This window comes from Megascapheus bottae, chromosome 14 (genome assembly GCF_031878675.1).
Source record: "Megascapheus bottae isolate mThoBot1 chromosome 14, mThoBot2.hap1, whole genome shotgun sequence".
Classification (NCBI taxonomy): Eukaryota; Metazoa; Chordata; class Mammalia; order Rodentia; family Geomyidae; genus Megascapheus; species Megascapheus bottae.
Genome location: NC_143522.1, coordinates 3,481,353 through 3,503,167, shown reverse-complemented (window position 1 = coordinate 3,503,167; position 21,815 = coordinate 3,481,353). Strand labels below are relative to the sequence as shown.

The 21,815-nt window shown below is 39.8% G+C and overlaps 1 long non-coding RNA gene across 2 annotated transcripts; it reads right to left on the bottom strand.

The window, feature by feature from the left end:
- Positions 1-731: 731 nt before the first annotated feature.
- LOC150054535 (uncharacterized) lies at positions 732-13,664 on the bottom strand. Of its 2 annotated transcripts, none has more exons than XR_016537551.1 (4): positions 13,408-13,664; positions 12,039-12,163; positions 2,645-2,760; positions 732-2,364 (listed from the first exon to the last, which is right to left on the bottom strand). It is a non-coding gene; the product is annotated as an uncharacterized LOC150054535 (long non-coding RNA). The 2 variants fall into 2 exon arrangements; XR_016537552.1 differs by lacking the exon at positions 13,408-13,664 and adding an exon at positions 12,960-13,062.
- Positions 13,665-21,815: the final 8,151 nt, after the last annotated feature.

Below are 21,815 nucleotides of genomic sequence, written 5' to 3'. Positions count from 1 at the left end.
TAGTGGTTAAAGTGCTTGCCTAGCATGCACGAAGACCCGGGTTCGATTCCTTGGTACCACATACATAGAAAAAAGCCGGAACTGGTGCTGAGGCTCAAGTGGTAGAGCTCTAGCCTTGAGAAAGTCCAAGGATAGTGCTCAGGCCCTGAGCTCAAGCCCAGGACTGGCAAAAAAAAAAAAAAAGAAATTAAAATTTTAAGCTTTGGTGCCAAATTTTGCCTTAAAATTTTTATAACTACTTATGTCTGGATTTTAAAGCTATCTCATCATTTATACTATATCATCATTTAACTTTTTACCTCAGTTATAATTTTTCAATTTCTCCAAAAGCCTTATTCTTATTTTTGACTGAACAATTAAATAAAAAGACTGACATTTATTAATTATATATCTCTGTAGCCTTCAACAATGCAAGCTAATTAGGGCATGAATATTCCTTACACCAAATGGGTCCCTGTTAATTATCTTGGTGATTCATTAGCGGGCTCAAGTTAAGTATCAATCGAAAGTAAACACAACATTCCCTTAACTAGAAAAACAGCCTCTCAGCCACGAGCCAGCCTTCAGCTGGAGAAGATGGGAGGTTACTTAGACAGCAAAGGCATATGATTACCAAAAGCTTGTAAAATCATTTAAAGTAATGTGTTTGATGCTCACTGCTATACACAAGGAAGTCTGTTTGTTTATGCTAATAAGTCAACCATTCCAAAACCCTTTCACAGTACTCACAAATGTCCTATGCAATCCTAACTTTACATTCTGATCTTCATTATCCTCAACACTGCCATCTTGAAGTCTTTGGTATTTTCTTAAATATACCTTTGGCACCTAGTTTTCCCAATCTGTTTTACCAGTCCATTGCAAGTCTTTAAATGATATGCTTTGTCGGACAAAACCTCCAGACACAGAAGTCACACATCTCACTCAAACCTCAAAGAACAGTGTGAATCACTTCCAGCAATCTCATGAATCTATCTGGCTCATTAAATAATTATCTTTGAACTCCTAAAATAGAGGGACTTATCTTAAACTTCACTACCAAAGGCATTCTGAAATATTTTGTCAAATAATGAGTGCTCAGCTATCATACAAAAATCAGTGCAAAATCCCATCAGGCAGACTTCAATGCCTTCTTAGAAGAAGAAATAACACTATGGAGAATTTCTATTCTCATCCACTTTTGCACATAAGATTTCAAAAATAAAAAACCTATCAACCCATAAAAACTTCTTTTAACTGACTACCCTTATCCTGAGCTTCACAGCCTATAAAAAAAGAAACATTGTAAATAAATTTTAAACTCTTAAAAACCCAGCACAAATTTCAACCAAAACCCTATAACTTAAAAATAAGCCCATGTACAATTGCTGGATTATGAAATTCTATCAAGACACCTCCCCACAAAAAAAGGACAGTGTGGAGTACCCAGTTGTTACATTCAATAAGGGAAGGAACAGTGAGTGCTTGCCCTTCCTCAACTGCCGGGAATAGTAAAAGGAAAATCACATCAAACAATTATTTGGCACAATGCTGGACAAGCCAAAACATTTCAGAAAGAATTAACATCTCCCCTGGATCCTACAGGAAATAGATTCCATCCAGTCCTAATCTTCGGAGTGGTTTAATGTGTTACTTTTTGGTACTCTCTTAGTAAGAGTGATAGAATTTGGAAAAGGGGTAGAAGTGGGGTTAAAACTTACAGTCATTGTAACAACTTAACATAGATCCCTTTCTACACACCTTATTTTTTTTTTTAATCTTGGCTTCTAACATACCGATTGACTGCTTGATGATATGTGGACATATTTTCAACTCAATTTGCTGGTACTTAGGATGGCTGAGAAAATACCCATGATAATGCCCCCCACCAGCTGAGCATGCATCTTGTCTGATATCAAGTGCACTGTCATGAGTGCCTTATATGAATAACTTCACTATTAAACAGTTCAGGCATTTAGAAACAAACTAGCAATGGACTTAACAGTTACTTTAATTCATTTTATAAATAAGCAACTGAGAATTTTGCTCCAAGGGACTGCTTGTGTAGCCCATTCCATAAATTGCATTCTCCGAAGCATAAGGCACAATATGGTACGAATGCAGCTCTTCATAATACAGAGACTGGGAACAGCGTTCCTGTACCATAAACTTCAGCCGTTTTCTTGTATCAGAATAAGTAGTCTTATAGCAGGGAGCTTCTTTAAAGTATTCATAGCGCTCTTTCTCCGTCTCTAGATGGAGTTTCCTCAGCAAGTTGTTAATTAACACAGACCTTCTTAAGTACGTTTCTGGATCTTCTAGAAACCTGAGCTTCTCTAGAGAAAGTTTGAGGATGCAAGTCCTGTCCTCAGGCAATATCAGGTGCTGCAAAGTAAATGCAATCTTTTAAAATGCAAACTAAGAATGCAATCAAGAACTCAAGAACTCAGGGTACATACAACAAAATTAAGATATGGAGTGAGAATGATAAAGGGGGTGACATTGATAAGATGCATTGGATTCATAAGCTGCTTTGTTAAACAGCACTGCCTGTGTACATCTACTACAGAACATAAAAATTTAAGAAAATGAAAATGGGAGCTTTTTGTTATTGACACCATTCATACTTTTAAGAAAAGAAGCACACAACAAAATACATCCTTACTTTTGGAAAATACCCATGGTAATCTTGATGTAAATCTTCTTCTTCTGCATATTTCCTCTTAAAGTAGGCTACTTTCGACGTTGTTGATGAATATGTTAAGACTTTTCTTGGATAAGCTAAACAAAATAGAGAAAAAAACAGATGTCATTATAGCAAGGGCTATTTTATAATATAAACCGTAATTGTAAAAAGGGAAATCGTTAACCCAGAAATGGCTAGCCTCTCCTGGCTGAACAACCCAGAAACTGTGGTCATTGCTCATTGACCTGTGATTCAAAGGGCCGTGGCAGACCCAAAATGGATGATGTAGGTTTGGAGAGTCAGGTTTGTTTGCTTCTATTGCCCTTCAGAAGTCAAAACACTAAAACTCTTAAATTCCATACCTTTTAACAGCAATGTGAGATCAGTTTACAAACATAATCAGAGGAGATAAGCAAACTGCTTCTTCTATCAAGCTTCCCAGTGTACAGTAAATATTAATGTGGCTAGGTTATCACCACCTACATAAAAATGGTTGGTGACATGATTACTCTTTTAAATAACGATCTATGGATTAAACCCTCTGACCTTGATATAACATAACCATTATCCTAGCATGTGACTTAATGGAAACCCATCATAAGGAAATGAAAGACACTTGTCTAAGGCTCTGGCTAGTAAACTTGACTTTGGCATAATCTGAAAGTGGAAATCTTTTGCTTTCTCTTTCAAAATACTATTGTTAATATACTGTTCCAGAAACCATGGTCTTCTTCTATCAGGATAAGCAGTCTTGTTTCAGAGCTTCTTTAAAGTAGTTATAGCTCCCAGCTTCTTTAAAGTAGTTAAAGCTCCCTTTTTTCCATCTCTACATGTTAATTATCTTGCTAACTGATTTGTTTAAGAAAGACAGAGTTCCAGAGTCAAGAAAATTTTCTAGAAATCCAGTGAAGGTAGTTCCTTGAGTATACTCTAGGTGGCACTCAGACCACAAAAAGGAGGCAGGCTCAACCAAAAGCCAAATAGTTTCCAATATATTCAAAGCAATGAATGAATTCTGAAAATAAATGGAGTCCAGTTCAGTGGATATTCAACCTCAGGAAATCAGATCAGAAAGAAAGCTCATATTTAAGCATAATTTATATTACGTTTATACTGTCAAATAATGTCTTTGCTGAAATCATTCAGTTCACAAAGTGAGAGGCTGACAATGTAGAGTAAGACATTTGATACTTTTCACCCCAAAATGAAAATCTCTTATATTTAAGTTAAATATTTAAAATATACTTCAAGCACATGACTTTACTGGTTATTCCTCTAACTTGACATCTGGATAAAGTTTCCTGCAACTTTTTATAGCTGGATGATTTTTCCTGAACAAGAAAGGGAAGCTAAAATTCACACATAAAGCACTCTAAATTCTCAGTGGTAGCACTGTGGATTATAACCTCAAGAGAACTTTAAATTATAAGGGTGTTTTGTTAGTGGAATCAAAACTCTTAAATCATGTGTCTTACCTTTAAAAAAAAAAAGTGATAGGGAATGATGGCTGAAACAAAATGAATGGCTGATTTTTGGAAGGACAGTACTGAGATCTGAACTGAGGATCTGGTGCTTGGTAAGCTAGCACCTTTCCCCCTGCACTGTGCCTCTAGCCCTGCTCTATGTATGCAATCCCTGAATCTAAAAGCAAGACTCAATGTGGATTTTTCACTGCCTTCAAAGTGTTGAGAGAGGATGGGTGGAGAAGAACAAAACGATGGTATATGAAAACCAAGGAATGAATGACTAGGTCTTAGCAAACTGCATTTAATTTAGAAGGATTTTTAAAATACTTAATGAAATAATTAGGTGATGACATTTTGTTTATCCCTTGAAATATTTATTTCTACTTCTTTGAGACTAATGTAATAGTAGTTCTCAAATATTGGGGAGTACCAGGATCCCCTGAAGGGCTCATTTCACTAAATTGCTGTCCTCCTCCTTATCCCTCCCTCCAGTCTTCAGGAGGTAATGGGAAATTTGAATTTTAAACAAATTTCCGGCTGCTTCCAGTGTGGCTGGTCTGGGAACCTCATGCTAGGAGCCTCAGACAGCACTACAGGAGTGGACTTAAGTGCTACAAAAGCCAAGCTGAAATCAGTCAATCCATTGATTGCCTTAAGATCAAAATGCTGAGCAACTGGCTCGATTGATTTTTTTTTCTGTGGCTGCTATTACTTCCCTGGCTTCGATGCTTTAGCTTCATGAACACAACCAGACCACATTTTAACTAGAGAGTAAAGAATGAAGTCACTTTTCAACAGGAATCCCTAGGTTCACATTGAGAAGCATCGATTCCAGTTATTAGCATCCTAGGCTGGACAGGTCACCGATTTCTCTTTTCAGGAATGTCCAGTGAGTTACCACAGTGAAGGGAAGAGTGTGGAAAGCCTTGGAAATGAGAGCAATTCTACCAGAAGCAAACATTGTTTTCATATGTATAGATACACACATATATATGTACATGTGAAGAATATACATACATGCATATATGTGTGAAGAATATATATTAAATGTCTTCTCAATTTATCTCCCAAAATAATGCAATATCTACAGCATTTATGACCAATTAAAAAGCTTTCAATGAGTAATATAAGAAAGGAAAGGTTAGCTTGAAGAGCCAAATGTCAGGCAGACTTATTGTTCGGGCTCCAAGATCAAGACAAAGCTATGTATATAAAGTGATTCCAAAGTTCATTGTCTGGCTGTATTCAAGCAGTTAGCCTCAGGTGATGCAGAATGCATCAGACAGTTCTCAAGAAGTCTGGATTTGAGACTGAGCTACTCTGCGGACAATACACGTGCCACTTAGTTTATTGCTCTTAAAAGAGAAAAAAGAAAGCCACCCCCATAGGTTGTTGAATGCTGAAAAGCTTTCACAGCTGGTATGGGCTTGGCAGTTACCTCTTTGCCGGCTGTTCAGCTATTTGTAATGCTTTCCACATCCAATTTTAGAGGATGATTCTAGCCAACTTTTAGGCTAAAATATATAACAAACTTAAGTTCATACATCTGTTTTCCTGCTGGATTAAAACTCAAAAAAAAATTAAGGATGGAAACTATTTCTTGATAATGTGGCCTGCTTCCTCTGTGTTCAGATGAGGAAGCAGTGGATTGGAGGGGCCCTCTGGTTTACAGGCTGGGGTATAGATAAGAGTTGGGTTTTGAAGCAGGTTTAACTCCAAGTCTGCCATTTCTTCACTGTTTAACCTGGCACGAAGTCCATAAACTCACCACAAACCCTCTTTGAAAAGTGGAGATAGAAATGTCCTGGCTTGTAAGATCACAGAATTAATTCATGGAAAGTGGCACTATGCTTAGGACATAGTAAGTGCTCAAACAATAGCCCTGATGTAAGTGCCCATGGACACAGATCAATCACACAGAAGCAAAAATGCAGCCTTGCTTCCTGGAGACGCTAGATTGTAACTAGACAATTGAAAAACTGCAATAAGGTATTTCTAATAGTCAGGTTAAAAAATAGAGTACAGATTCCAGAAAGGCTGAAAAAATTGTTTCTGGTTTGCTCCCATTGGTCATACATGTTGGGGTGATGGAAATATAGATTGCTTATGAAACATCCATATACTCATTGGGATAATTAAAATTAATTGGGATATACGTAACAGAACTCATTTGTTACTCAGTTAGGACATATAATTTTGTATGTTGACCATACTCCTAAAGCTAAAAAATCAACTCCAGCCTATAAATCTAATAAAGCTGATAAAATAGACCAAAAAGAGCTAAATGACTTTGTCTTTCTATTCCAGCTTTGAGAACAGTATATAAATTATAAAACTGAATTAGGCTGTACCTAAATTTATCTCTCAAGGTGAAATGGCTAGTGCTGGCTTGAATATTAAAATTGTTTTTAATGCTGTAACCTCCGGGTGGACAAGATATCTGTGCCAGGCTCTGATGCATTTCACAATGTAAAATTTTGACAAGCAACAAATTAAAAGTCACAGAAAGAGTGACCACCCATCATTAGTGTCTGGTACAGTACAATTTATACTTATCTCTTCAAATAAATGTTTAAAATGTAATTACAAAAGATTGCTCAAATGTTTTGTCTCATTATTCTATTTCTACCCCCAGACAACTCCAATCCTGTTATTGTACAAGTGATTTTATTTGGTACATGGCCCAGGCATAGGACATTAAGAAAATATCATCAGCAAATTAATTTATAAACACTTTGAGGGAACAGACAATGGCCAAAGAACAACACTATCATAGTAATCCTTTCTTCTTCAGAGAACAAGCCCAACAGAGGGTGAAGAAGTGGTATGTTTAACATCTCTTAATTGCCATGGGGTTTTCCTTTTCTCCCCTAACAAGTCAATGAACACATTGCAAAAAGAAAAAATTAGATGTGTGTGTGTGTGTGTGTGTGTGTGTGTGTGTGTGTGTGTGTGTGTACTGACCACAGAAAGATAGTGGAGGCTTATCAATGTCGGGAAAAAGTGAGCTTGTTGTTGATCAACAACTGACTTGTACTGTGGGCAAAGCTTTACATAAACATCTTAATTTCTCTTTGTACAATGATAGCCTGGTAGGTGCCTTGAAAAATACGGGTCCCTATCTATCTGAATAGTGATTTCTTGGTGGAATATTCTTCTCAAGAGCCATGACTAGCTTTGTTCATCAAGACCTAAGACTTAACTCTTTAGCCACAATCAGCTACCTTCTGTCGTCCTGGTACACAGCTTAAAATATTTTAGCATAACCTGTCCCACAGCGCAAGTTCAATACTAGCTCTACAATCATTTGTTTTCTTCCTATCTTTAGGCAAGACACTTAACTTCAAAGAGTTTGAGTTTTCTCATCTTTTAAATGGAGGAACGATATCAAACTCATTGAGTTTTATATCAATTAGATGAGATGTGTGTGTGCACATGTGTGTGTGTTGGTACTGAGACTTGAACTCAGGGCCTACATACCATCCCTTTGCTTGTTTGATCAAGGTTCTACCATTTGAGCCACCATTCTACTTCTGGCTTTTTGGTTGTTAACTGGAGATAAAGAGATTCATTTGTGCAGGCTGGCTTTGAACCATACACCTCAGATCTCAGCCTACTGAATAACCAGAATAACAGGTGTGAGCCACCAGCATCCAGCTAGATGAGATTTTAAAAAATATTGACTCAATGCCTAATCACAGATGCTCATATTTTCTGCTCAATAAATGTTATATATCATTACTGCAGTGACCTCGTTTTGGAAATCATAAATACATATCCTACTTAGCAGCACTGTTATATATAGGGCATTTATCCTCTCCTCGGTGCTAGGAACGGGTTGCATAAAACACTCAGAAGTGTATTCACAAAGCTAGGCTGGTACAAAGTTCAAGGCTGCGATGCTGTGCTTTCTGTAGACTTTAGCTCTGTTGACACTGGAAAATACTCCATCAGCTACACTTCTCTCATAATCACTTGCCCAGCACCTTTCTGTGTAATGTGCTCTAGGGTGTCACAGCCTAGTGCCAATTTTAAGCTCTAAATCAATGGAGCAATCTGTTGCCTCAGATTTATCCTCTTCCTGAGGCACAATATTGACTTTACTGGCAATTTAGAATTACCCACACGTTGAAGATTCTGGAAGACTTTCATAGGAACTTCCAAAGATACTGACAGCCAATGACTTAAAAGCATGTCTCAAAATACCAGCAGTGTTGTCTGGTATCAGATTCCATGTCTCTTGGCATAGCCCCAAACTCAGGCATATAATATTAAACAGAACATCAGTAGTTCCACAGCCCATCTTAGTCCACTGGTAATGGTTTCTGAACAAAAAAGAGCATCATTAAATGAGATACGATTCGCCAGGCAGTAACAAAGTTATCTTAGATGCTGAACTAAGCCAACTTTCCAAAAGAACCTAGACCTAGTAAAGATAGTGATCAAGTACAGTAGATGTCTTAGATGCACTCTGTGATTTAACACCTTCTAGAAGCAAAGTTTTTATTTGGGGGACTTAATGTTCCCTTTCCCTTTGTACAAGAGAGTGGAAATGAATAAATCCGTAAGGATATTGCCCAATAACCTTGCCAGATGTGGTTTTCAATAACTAGCTGACAAAATATCCATTCTTTATCAAAGAAAAAGCTCAGTCCTATAATCTCCTTTGGCACTGAGACTGGTACACAGAGAAGAGCCAGACTTGCTGATCTATGAACAACAATGGCCTTTTGGGAAGTGCTCAATCTGTATCATCTATATTACCTTTTTTCCTTTAGTGCTTGTGATTGAACCCAAGGCTCATTCATGCTAGACAAACACTCTACTACTAAACTACATCCTTCACTCTTATCTTTCATTTGATACCACCATCACCATTTGGCATTCGGGTCTAGCACCACAAACATCTAAGCAAGTGAATATTGCTCTGGTAACCAGGAGGGGATAGAAAAATTCAAGATGGAACTTGTCATTGCATTTGCTTGTTAAGAGCAAATGTTTGAAAATTGTGTACGGAGTTGAATGCATCTCTGAGCTCACTCAATATGGAACCTGATCTGTGCTCCCACCTGGAGGAGCAGTGAAATGATCTTCATTCCCTGGGTGCTTTCTCCTAAGGAGATGTTGCTGTGTCATTAGTTAAATCAGGCTGACGTTCAAGACCAGGCAATATAAGCCAATGCTCAGTCTTATCCTCCTCATTAAATAGTGTGCGCTATAAAATGATAAGACAAAATAATACCTGGGGACAGAAAGGAGCCTCCAGACTCCCTTTGCAATATCTCCAGCATTTCTTGATACCCCACCTCAAGAATCCTTTTGCTAAGCCTAGAGTCTACCCTATACTCGGGTCCCTCCCAGCTTCATCCCCAGAAAGCACTGATTGAGAAGACTCTTGTATCTCTACTATTAAGAAAACTTGTTGCATTTTTATCATTTTCAGTTTGTCATATAAAAACAAGTCTTTTATTTTCTAAAGATTAGGCTAAGATGCGTTAATAAACTGCTAATGCTTTTCAATAATGTCTTCCATCAACCCCACTGAGAATTAGTGCAGTAAATGTAATGGCTTTTTATGGGCCACTGTAGAACTTTAAGTAGGGAATAAAAGGGGGAAAATGCTAAAAATCATTGCATTATGTGAAGTAGACTTCTTTTCTTTAGCTTTCCTGTTGAATGAATGGTCTGGGTCAATTTGCTCCTCTGTTCCTATCCCCACTGCCCTGGGTCCCTGAAGAATGTATGGATTTGACAATGAGAATGCTCTGAGCTGGGTACTCTTTGGTGTTAGGATCTTATTGGAATGTCAGTGGCTTGTTTGTTTGTTGCCAGTCCTGGGGCTTGAACTGAAGGACTGGTCACTGTTCCTGAGCTTCTTTTGTTCAAGACTAGCTAGCACCCTACCGCTTGAGCCACTGCACCACTTTTAGCTTTTTGTGTGTATGTGGTACTGAGGAATCAAACCTAGGGCTACAAGCACTCTACACATTCCCAGCCCCGATGTCAGTGTTTTGACTGCTGAAACCAGCTGTCACGAGTCACAGGTAGGGAGCTCAGGTGTGGGAGGAAAGGCTTCTTTCTTTTGATAAAAGTTTTAGACATGCTTCAAGGCATCTCCTACATCCGATGAAAGTACCACGCCCTAACATTGAATGTAAGTGTTTGCTCACATCTAAAGGCTTCCAAATTCAGTGAGCATAGGAAGAATAAAAAGTGAAATTAGTCAGAGCCAGGAGTTTGGCCTAGTGGTAGAGTGTTTGCCTAGCATGCAAGAAGACCCGGGTTCGTTTCCTTGGTACCACATACATAGGAAAAAGCCAGAAGTGGTGCTGAGGCTCAAGTGGTAGAGCTCTGGCTTTGAGAAAACCCAAGGACAGTGCTCAGGCCCTGATTCCAAGCCCAGGACTGGCAAAAAAAGAAAAAGAGGGGGGGATATTAGAATTTAGCTTCACTTTTAACCAGCCCCATCTCAGCTCTATGCTCCTTGGCACAGGTCCCCTTTCTGACTCAAACATGTACAATATAGCTGGCATTTGCATGATAAGGATATCAAGCTCTTTAAATTCAAATTTTCCATCCCCCCCCAAAAATCCCTGTTTATTTTTCATTCACTGGTGAAGTCATTCAAATTGTAGATCCCTCAAGGTATATAGTATAATGATGTCGACTGATTTAATTTTTTTATTGTCTGCTGAATACTAAATAATTTTCTGACAAATGATTTTTAAGAATATCTGTTTACCAACATTGCACTGAATATGTTATGGATATTATTCATCATAGCACCAAAATTTAAATGTAATAACCTTTTTCACTTGACCTTTGGATAGCAACAGGGGTCTCTATGGAAAGCCAAACTAGTTCACATAAAGGACACTGATATATAAACTTCTATGTGAATTGCATAAGAGATGATGCATATCCCAACTACTAAGGCAGGAAAGGAAAGCATGAACATCACCAAATGTTGTGGCTACTTTGCCCAAGCTTTCCTAAGAGTGATAACACAGACAGAACTTATACACACCTCAGTGCAGTTGACAGTAAATCTCATCCCTCTCTTTGGATTTTTTTCTCACCATAAAATAGACTAAGCATGATAGAAGAAAGAATGAGAGTGGGTGTTACTAAAGACTACTGAATTCAACACTTAACTTTTTTTTGATGGTTGAAATGATTATCTTTAATGCTTACTATTCTTAAACTACAGATGTTGCCATAAGTGATTACAGAGAGAAATAATGTCACCCCTCATGCTATTCACACATCCATACCATAGGACTAGGTAAAATTTCAAGTGGGTCTCTTTTAATGGAAAGCATCCCGTTTTTATTTTTAATAAAAGGAGACTAAGGAACAGGCAAAAACGCAACATGAAATATATTTATGAAGGAGACTGACTGCCGTGTGCTGGCAGTTTCCTCTTGCGCACAGATATAGCACAGCACATGTGACAGTTACATTGTACTGGAGAGCCAAGTGCTTGTGTAAACAACAGAGTCCCTCTTAAGCACTGAGTGTCAAGTGCTTAGTGCAGACAGGTTTCTAGCATCACAAACTTAATGCACATTAAATTTAAAGCACCACAACCTCTTCAAGCAACAGGGAAAGGGGGGGGCTCGTCATTTCTTTCATCCAGATGTGCACCAATGTACTCAGACTTCCATTTGACATGTTCCCAGAGCCAGTCTCCCTAACTCTTCCAGTCTATTCACTCGAGTCTATGGGGGAAAAAACCTGCCAGCCCATAAATATCCTTTATACACAAAACCTATATTGACTTCTACCCAGCAACCATCTACATAAACAACCCTTTTATTGATCTTGGAAGTTATGGTAATGCTGCATTAGCATTTATTTCTTTGGATACATATTTAAACAGACATTTCTTCTCAGCTAGTGATTACCTGGTAATGCTGACTCAATCTGCAAAGTATATTTCTAGGACAGCTTCAGGAAATCTGGTGAGAGTTCTCCTTGATGCAGCAAGCATTTCTCACAGCCTCAGGCTCATGAATGGTTTACCAGAGATCTTGAAACAAGAAACACACAAATAACATCAGACAAGTCAGGACTTCACTGACAGGATCTGGTTATCAAATCAGAAAAAAAAGCTTGCAATAGGACACAAAAGAGGGTCAGGGCTAACTTGGGATAGATGGATAGATGGATGGATAGATAGATAAATAGATAGATAGATAGATAGATAGATAGATAGATAGATAGATAGATAGACAGACAGACTGACCTTCAATAACAATCAATTTTCCCCAGATTTAAGTTTAAAAAAACAAGGAGAATCTTGACTATCTTAAGAAATTTGGAGACAACCAGGTAACTTGTTTACTTGAGTGATTAGTTTCAGAAGACCACCCATGAGTTGATTTTTTAAAACAGAAATAAAAACGAAAAATAATTGGATAGCCTTCATTGGTTTTTAAATACCAGATTTTGTACAATTTCTGCAAGTTCTCCCTAAAGTAGCAAAGCAACAGTTAACTCAAAACAGGGGGGGCTTGGTCTTTCTCTGGCATACACACACACACACACACACACACACACACACACACACACACACACCACACACTTTCTTACAGGATTTGAAACCGCCCATTGCCATTTCATATTTCAAGAGAGTATTTCTTCAAAAGGCAGTTTCTTTTCTTTCTTTAGAGGACCATGTTTAACTGCCTTCTTTTCTTTTCTGCATGGATATATGCTTAGAGATCTCATCATCTTCTATATATAGAGAGATGAGCTTTCCCAAAGACAAGATGGGTAGCCAATAAGGAGAATGAAAAAAAAAAAAGGTGAGTTACTATGGTTACTTTTCAGGAGATTGAGTAGCAGCTGGCCGAATGGCCCTTCTCCAGATGAGGAACCGGACAAGAACGGAGCTCTCCTGACTCCGGTGGATTCTGTTTATTGGAGAATTACACTGTCGTTTTTGTTTTTTTAGCCTTAACCACGAGCTGCCTGCAGCTCCCCCTGCCAGCCCCGCACTGACCGCCAAGGCAAAGGGATGGGGGGTGGGGGGCAAGGGTTGAAAACTTCTGAACAGGACCCCAACGGTGATCATCCAGAGGAATCTTCTAGAAACATGTCCAAGAAGATTATATTCATTTTTTTCCCTTCATAAATCAAATCAGCTCATCTCTGGGGAATCTGTGGCTGGCCACTTTTCCACCCAGTCAGCCGGGAAGGGGGTTGGGGGGCGGGTGGGGGGCTCCCGCTGGACCGGCCCCAGCCCCTAGCTGGTCCGGACGATCAACTCACCGGGAGATCCCTGGCCGGCGCCCGCACCTGTCTGGTGGAGGCGCGGGGTTCGGGGCTGGCCTCCTGTCCCGGCGGGCGGGCGGGCGGACGCGGACGGCGCGGCGGCGGCGGCGGGACTGCGGCTGGAGCGGCGGGCGCACGGGCGGGCGGCGCGGCGGCCCTGGCTCCGGCAGGTCCGTCCCTGCGTCTCTGAACGCGCCTCTCGCTCTGGGCTGGGAAGGCGAGGCGGGCGCGCGGCTCCTCTGCGCTCGCATTGGACCAGCGGGAGCAGAGGTTGCCCGGTTGCTAGGAGCGTTGCTAGGAGGCGATGACGCCCCATCCACCGGGCTTCCCAGCAACTTTCCCGCAGCTCGCGTGTGTGCGCGCGCCGTCGCCGGCGGGGCGCTGCTCCGAACCCCGGGCCCCGAGCTGTGGAACCTGGACAGGAGGCTCACCGAGAGATCCCCCCCCCCCCGCGACCCAAGGGCGTCCCCCAGGACGCTCGCCTCGCCCTGGGGCTCAGGAAGATCCCCTCCCCTCCCCTCACCAGCCTGGCTGCACCTGAGGGAAGGATCAGGGAAGGTGGAGATGGGCAGGATCTGGAAACCTGTGGAGGACCGGCCATTTGGGGGCTGGGGCGGTGGGAGGGGGGGTGGACAGAGGAAGCAGCAGAATTGGCTGAATGCCTTCCAGGAGATGCAGTTGGCCTTGGAGCTGGACCCTGCGAAACAAAAGAGCCAGAGAAGAATGCCAGTGCCCTGGGCAGGGAGGAGACAGACGCGGGGCGGGGGGATCAGGACGCCCCCACTGGAGCTTTTGCTCCTCCCTTGCTCCGTTCACACCTGTGGGTCTGCAGGTTTGAGCAGTGGAGCGATCTGGAGGAGGGAAATACTAACTAATCCATGAAAATCAGCCCGGGGTCTTCACTCTTTTTGAAGCTGTCTTTGGCAGCCCCGTGGCATGTTGCCAAAGACTTAAAAAAAAAAAAAGTTCCCTGGTTTAAAATACTTTCTTCACACAGTTACAGAGATTTCATTTTGCCTTCATTTCAAACTTCAGGCTAATTTGAAGTTTCCTTAAATAAAAAATTGCACAAAAGAAAAGATATCTTTTACAAAGGAACCTGGAAAAGGTAGGCATTTTCAACCATACTTTTAGAATAAGTTATTCTGAAGATGTACACGCTTAGGTCATTAGGGCTTTGTTTTTTACTTTACATTAAAAAAAAATCATTGCTAGCCTGCAGCCGGTGGCTCAGGTCTGTAATCCCAGCTACTCAGAGGTTGAGATCTGAGCATCACTTTTGGGACCCAGCCTGGGTAGGAAAGCACAGAAAGTCCTTCCAGGAGACTCTTATCTCCAATAAACTACTCGAAAAAAAGCCAGAAGTGGCGTTGTGGCTCAACTGGTAGAGTGCTAGCCGTGAACAACAAAAAAAAAAAGTCCAGGGACAGAACCCAGACCCAGAGTTCAAGCCCCACGACAGGCAAAAAAGAAAATAAATAAATAAAAACTCATTGCTTCTAGTTATGGTGAAACAACAGAGAGATGCAGAAAACATTAAAGTGGGGGAAATGAGTAGCCAATAAGACTAGTCAAGAAATAAAACATGAAAAATCTAGTAGAGAAATTGTACCCAAAGCTGAGGGAGGCGGTGGGGTGGGGAGAGTTTCTCTGAAGATATTTCCTTAAAGAGTTGGGCAGTATAAGGTTTGTTCCTGTGGCTCTCTGCCTGGCCAAAAAAAAAAAAAAAAGATTCAAGTATTCGAGTCCTCTTCAGTGCAATTACCTATGGCGGCAATTTTAACCTTAAGGTTAAAAATGAAATCCTGGCTAACTCCTTATAAAACGATCTGAAGCAGTAAAGGAGCAACAAAAAGCCAGTCTGGGCTGAAGATCTGCTGACTGGGTGTCAGCTGTCAGGGTTGAAAGAAGGCCTGGAAGACAGGAATGCTTCAAATCCAGAAGGTGGCCACAGCAGCTAGCTGCATGCCGCTGCTGACTTCCTCATTCACACGGTGGGGGTGGGGGGAGATGTCTCTCAGAGCCTTGCTGTCCAGTCCTCATCATCTCCAGTGACTCCTCCAGGCATGCTTCACTCCTCAGCTTCCTTGAATGGGGAAGGTTCTGGCTTGTTCAGGAATTTAGTGCATGCAGTTTCTTCCTCTTGATGTAACTCCCTTTCACCTGGCCTACTCCTACTCAGACTTCAACTCTCTGCTGAAATACCACTTCCTTCTCTTGGCTTTCCCTGACAGCCTCCCACTAACAACATTACCCATAATTGCAGCCCCAAGTCACACTACCAATCCCATTTCACGAGATTTATCGTATCAGATTTGAAGCAATTTCTACCTGTTTAATGCTATTTCCACAGTGTCTAGAACATGGCGCCCAATCCATCAAAAGGATCCCAGAGCTCATGGCAATGGATAGATCCAGCCAACCTGGACTGAGAACCCACCTTCCCATCTGCCCTGCAGCTGCCCATTGGTGAACTCATAAATCCATGACAGACACTAGCTGCTATTGCTTTGGAACTTAAGCAACAAATGAGTTTGCCATTAACAAGCTTTCTGTAAATAATTATCACAGCACTGGAAATAATTTCAAAAAGATGTGTGTGTGTGTGTGTGTGTGTGTGTGTGTGTGTGTGTGTGTGTGTGTGTACTGTCACTGTGTCAGATACTACCTTCCTCTTTTTTTCTTTTCTTTGTCAGTCCTGGGGCTTGAACTCAGGCCCTGGGTACTGTCTTTGAGCTTTCTCAAGGCTAGTGTGCTGCTATTTGAGCCACAGCACCACTTCCAGCTTTTTCTGTGTATGTGGTATTGAAAACCCAGGGTTTCATGCATGTGAGGCAAGCACTCTATCCCTAGGCCACACTCACGGCCCCCTGTCAGATATTACCTTGAGGATTTTTTTTTTTTTTTGCCAGTCGTGGGCTTGGGCTCAGGGCCTGAGCACTGTCCCTGGATTTTCTCAAGGCTAGGGCTCTACCACTTGAGCCACAGCACCACTTCTGGCTTTTTGCTATGTATGTGGTACCGAGGAATCAAACCTGGGTCTTCATGCATGCTAGGCAAGCACTCTACCACTAGGCCAAACTCCCGGCCCCTACCTTGAGGAATTTTACCAGCTCTGTTTCATATCTTCAGACACACAGACTACAAGTCCCCAGGCCTCTTAATGTAGTCAGAGCTATACGGCCAGTTCCAGCAGTGGGGTTTAAGCGGAAGTGAAGATCACATCTAAGCTTGGTCCCCAGAGCCAAAATTACCTTCTCATGCCTTTCTTCCTCTCCTATCTGAACAGCAATGCATGTTCCTTCAGAGGCCATGAGGAATCCAATAGATGAATGACAAGAAGAGCATCAGGCCATAAGATGCTGATAGAAAGAAAGCTACAAGGACAAAAGCAGCCCAAACTACAGAGTAAGAGGCCTTTTCTTCGACAATGATACTCACATCAAGGATGGGCTGGATACAACAAGATGCACTGATCACTTACTCAGTGTGGAAGAGTAGTGGAAGATAGATGATTGGTAGATAGATAGATAGTGAAGCATCTAAAATATTCCATATTCTTTCTTGTTTGGGGGCTGTCAGCATGTTTTATTGTTATCAAGGTGCTTGGTTCCAGTAGCCTGGCTCCCTCTCCTGTGAGCGTTGATGCATCCGAACTTAGTAGACCAGGTTAGCATAGACATTTGGCCTATTCAGAATCTTCTTTAGATGCCATTTAGTGCATCCAAGTATCTGTATATCTACGTAGAGCCTTACTCGATATTGTTAAGTTCAATACTTGAAGCAAGCATTTAAGCTGATCTGCTTTGATTTGTGCAAGTGTTTGCCATAAAAGCCTACAGCAGCCTGAAAGTAAATAAATTACAAGCATCATAAATGCAGGGCTTATAATTCTAATATGCATGCCTGCAGTGGGTATGGGTTTTGAAGTTTATGGGTTTTGTATACTAAAAGAAGCACTAGCATTCAGGCTCATAAAATTTTCATGTTGATACTGCAAAACTAGCTTTTCTAACATAAAAATTTTTTCACACATGTACATATAAGCCATCTGCTAAAAACTTTATTGATAAAACCAGGAGCAGCAGGTTTGCAAAATTGGAATGTTTTTTGGTTTTGATCTCTATGAATTCAGTTACAGCTCAAACTGGGGCTGGAGCTTCCTCTATCTCTGTTTTAAACAAAACACAGAATTCATCCTCATGCATTTAAATATCTAATACAGAAATAGTTTTTAGACTGCATAAAATATGTTCTTCAATATCACTGAGAGACTGAACATCTGCCTAAGCACTCTTTGTACAAGGAAAAGGATAAGTCTTCAAACCATGGATTTATTTATTATCAAAGGTAAACAATCTTACATTTTCTAACATAGTTGAAAGAGGGAGGTCTAACACAAGAGTATGGATGTTAAATATTTCACTGAGATGTCTAGTTAAAATACAAGACATAACAGTAGTCGATTAATATGTGAGAATCATGAACACTACAAAAGGTAAAAAGGTACTCTAGTTTTAATGTGTAAGGATTTTTTTAATGTTTAGACCTTTCCCTCTTCATTAATTATTAATGGTAGAAGTAAATTTAGGAAGCCTGTGGTGGTTCATTAAGCTCCACAGCTGTCTGTTCTGGTAACAGCCAGAGGTGCATTCGTATTTCTTTAATGAGAAACACCAAAATCAATGAATTAATACTGAGTGAGACACAAGGACACCTGCCCAGAATGCTCTGTCAATTTCCAGAAGTTTCTAAAATGAGAGCTCAACTCCTTGGGAGATTCAGGGAAGAGTTTCTCTCTTGAACTTCTGCATCATCCAGAGATTATCTGCAGGAAAACTTAAAGAGGAGGAATACAACAGTACCCAGCTCTAAAAATATCAGTGAGGCTCAGGGAGAAAGCTTACGCTGACTCCCATTTTACAGGAGGTCCAGTTTGCTGAGCAATTCTTCCCATAGCTTGGAAATCTAGAAGACCCAATTTCATATTAAACTATGTTAAACTAAATTCCTCCAATGGTAAACCATGAAAACTGATTGACAACACCAAAAAGCCAGCATAGCAGAGAGCGAGAACATATAAAGAAAACACCGAAGAGTATAGCTTTATAACCTCAATCCATTTGCAGCACCCAGCTGTGAGTAGAATAGTAAAATGTGTATTCACTGCTGGGAACTGGGTGTTCCACGTACGGTAAAGTCTCCTGAAAAATCTCCCCCAAATAGTTACATATGTTCAAAATGAATGAATCATTCACATTTCCTTTTCATTCCCCATACAAGTTCTTCAAGGACACCCATCAAAAGTTGAGAGATAGGGAAAAAAACCAATAAAATATTTTAAAACAACAGAGCTGCACACACTATGCATATGGTGAAACAAATGTGCGAACAGGAACAACTGTTTTGGATGCCATATAAAGACCTAAAAAAAATCTGAGAAAGGATCAGACTTCTCTTGCACTGTGAACACAAATAAAACATTGCTATGAAATCTTGGATGTACCTTATGATTTTTTTTTTAAAATCTTTACTTTTTCTGGGAGATATGAGAATGACATCTAGGAAGAAAATTATTTATGTGGGGGAACATTGTCAAGTGGGAGAAGAAATAAGCAGGGCTTGTTCTACAAAAAACAATAACACAGATTAAAAAGCCTTTTGTGGGAGAAAATAGTATGTATTTTATATTCAAATCCTATTTTAGAGAAGAAAAAGCAAAGCTATTCAAATAACACTTTTCCTATACTTACAGTTAAATTGTTATAATGAAAAGTTTGCATTTGACTCAAAGATTGGTGAGCTACCTGGAAAACAAAGATAGGTATACAATTTTTCTTGTGTTCAGTATTTGAACACCCCCCCCCAAAATAATAGAACTTAATGTTTTATTTTTATATCTGCAGAGACAGAATGATTAAGGGCCCTTTCAACTGTGACTTGTAGTCCCACAAATTACTGGCAGAGATCTAAGAGTGTCAATTACATTGATAGAGCAACATAAAAAATATATCTGACCTTAATATAAAAATAAAAAGAACTTTCCATCTCCAAAATAAAATATTTCAAATCTTCAAAAACTAGGCCAAGTTTTTTTCCGCCTACTACCTACTCATATATTTGGCCCTGGTCCGTAATACAGAGGCAGAGTGAGCATTATATTAATGAAAATATGAAGGCAGTTTATTCTCAAAACAGCCTAGTGAAAATAGGCAACACAAGTAAACCATTTCTGTACAGTAAATACAGAAATGAAGGCTTGAAGAGCTTGTAATGGATTTCATGTTCCTTTTAGGACTCACTAGGGCAAGGCCAGGTCTCAGAAGACCAGCCTCATTATTTTCACCCAATACACTGCACAATCACACCTTCCTCTCTGCCACAGGTCTTTTTCCACCAGTGGCTGCGGCACTCCTAAGCGATAGTACACAGAGAAATAATCATCTTTAAATGTCTCTCAGGTAGTGACCACCAATCAATCACAACCCTTCGCCCCCTCAATCCAGTTTGATTATCTGTGCTATCATCCCAACCTCCATCCATCTGATGGCTCAGCCACTGCACTGTCATGGGTAGCCCTTCCATTCAGAACTCAGAGTTGCTGTCTGATCCAGATATTTATAAACCACTTTTAATTAATGTGTACAATTAACCGTAATTGTGTGATCACAAAACATCCTTTGCTTTGGCACAGTGATAAAGGTGAGTTCATACGAATCAGGTACAGAAGGCTGCTTCCTATCCAGATTCAGTAATAACTTCATCAGCACTTTGTGTCGACATATATTTAAATCATTACTTAACAGTGACAACCATAAAACACTACAGAGTAACTGAATTTGGGGTCAGATCCATCTAGCCTTTAAAAATTTCTCTGTTTGGATTCTGAGAGAGGGGGGAGGGATAAAGGCTTGGACCAGTTGATGTGTATTATGAAACTATGTAATATTTTCATAAATCTTCTCTCTTCATAAACTAAATCATTTATGACCAGCATAGAATTTATTTCAGATTGAAAGTTAATATATTTTATCAGATGGATCATAGACAAGTAATCTTTTTTTCTTGAGACCATCCACATTAAAATTTGTCAGTAGGTCAATTTTTCATCTAGAATAATTAATAATAAAATATTATGCACCACTTAGAATAAATGAACTATCAAGGTATAAAGACATAAACAAGTCAAAGGCATGCTATTAAATGAAAGACACCAGTCTGCAAATCTATAGACGGTATGATTCACACTAAATGACATTCTAGAAAAAGCAAAGGTACAGAGACAGTAAAAGTGATCCATGTTTGCCAGGACTTGAGAGAGAGAAGAATAAACAGAGTACAGAGGACTTTTAGAGCTGGAAAATATCCCATCTGATATTACAATGAACACATGTCACCATAAATATTTCAAAGCACATAGAATATACATCACCAAGGAAAATCACAAAGACATGCTTCACATTGTATGCTAAATTTTACCTGACTTAGGAAATGGTAACCTCTCCATACAACACCTTAATAATAACAATAACCTCGTGCTTTTTAAAAAGAATATGCAACACTAAGGAGCTGTCATATAACCGGTCCACTGTGGATAATGATACATCAGTGCAGACTGATAAACTGTCAGAAATACAATTACTGTGGTGGACAGAATGGGAAAAGAAAGGTGAGAGAGGGCTGGGCATGTAGGACTTCTCTGTACTTTCTGTGCTTTTTCTTTGAACTTAAAATTGCTCTATTTTTAATTATTTATTTTCTTTTTTAAAAAATCCTAGTTAACTTTTTAAATCCTCATTATTTTTTCTCATTTATATTCATGCCGTTTGTTTTTGTTGTGTTTTGTGTTTTGTTTTGTTTTTTCCTGTGCTGAAGACCAAACTCAAACTTGCTAGGCAAGTGCTTTTCCACTGAGCTGGATTCTCAAATCTTTGTTATTATTAGTAGTAGTAGAAATATTATTGCTGTTATTGTGCCAGTCCTGGGGTTTGAACTCAGGGTTTGAGCGCTGTCCCTGAACTTTTGTGGGCAAGACTAATGTTGTACCACTTGAACCACAGCTCCACTTTGGGCTATTTTTTGGTGCTTAATTGGAGATAAGAGTCTCACAGATTTCCCTGCCTGGGATGGTTTTAAACCATGATCTTAATCTCAGTCTCCTGAGTAGCTAGGATTACAGGCATGAGCTTCATTAATTTTTTAAAAGATAATAGACCACAAAACCATCATGTTTCACCTGAAAATGCAGGTTAGATTTTGTTCCAACAAGTGTTACAGAAATTTCAGTCACAATAAAGTAAATAAACATCACCAACTTCTTAGTCATAAATTTACAATAACAAAAATTAACAATAAAATTTAAAATTTTGGGTACCAAGACATGTGAAAGGGTATCAATCTATGTG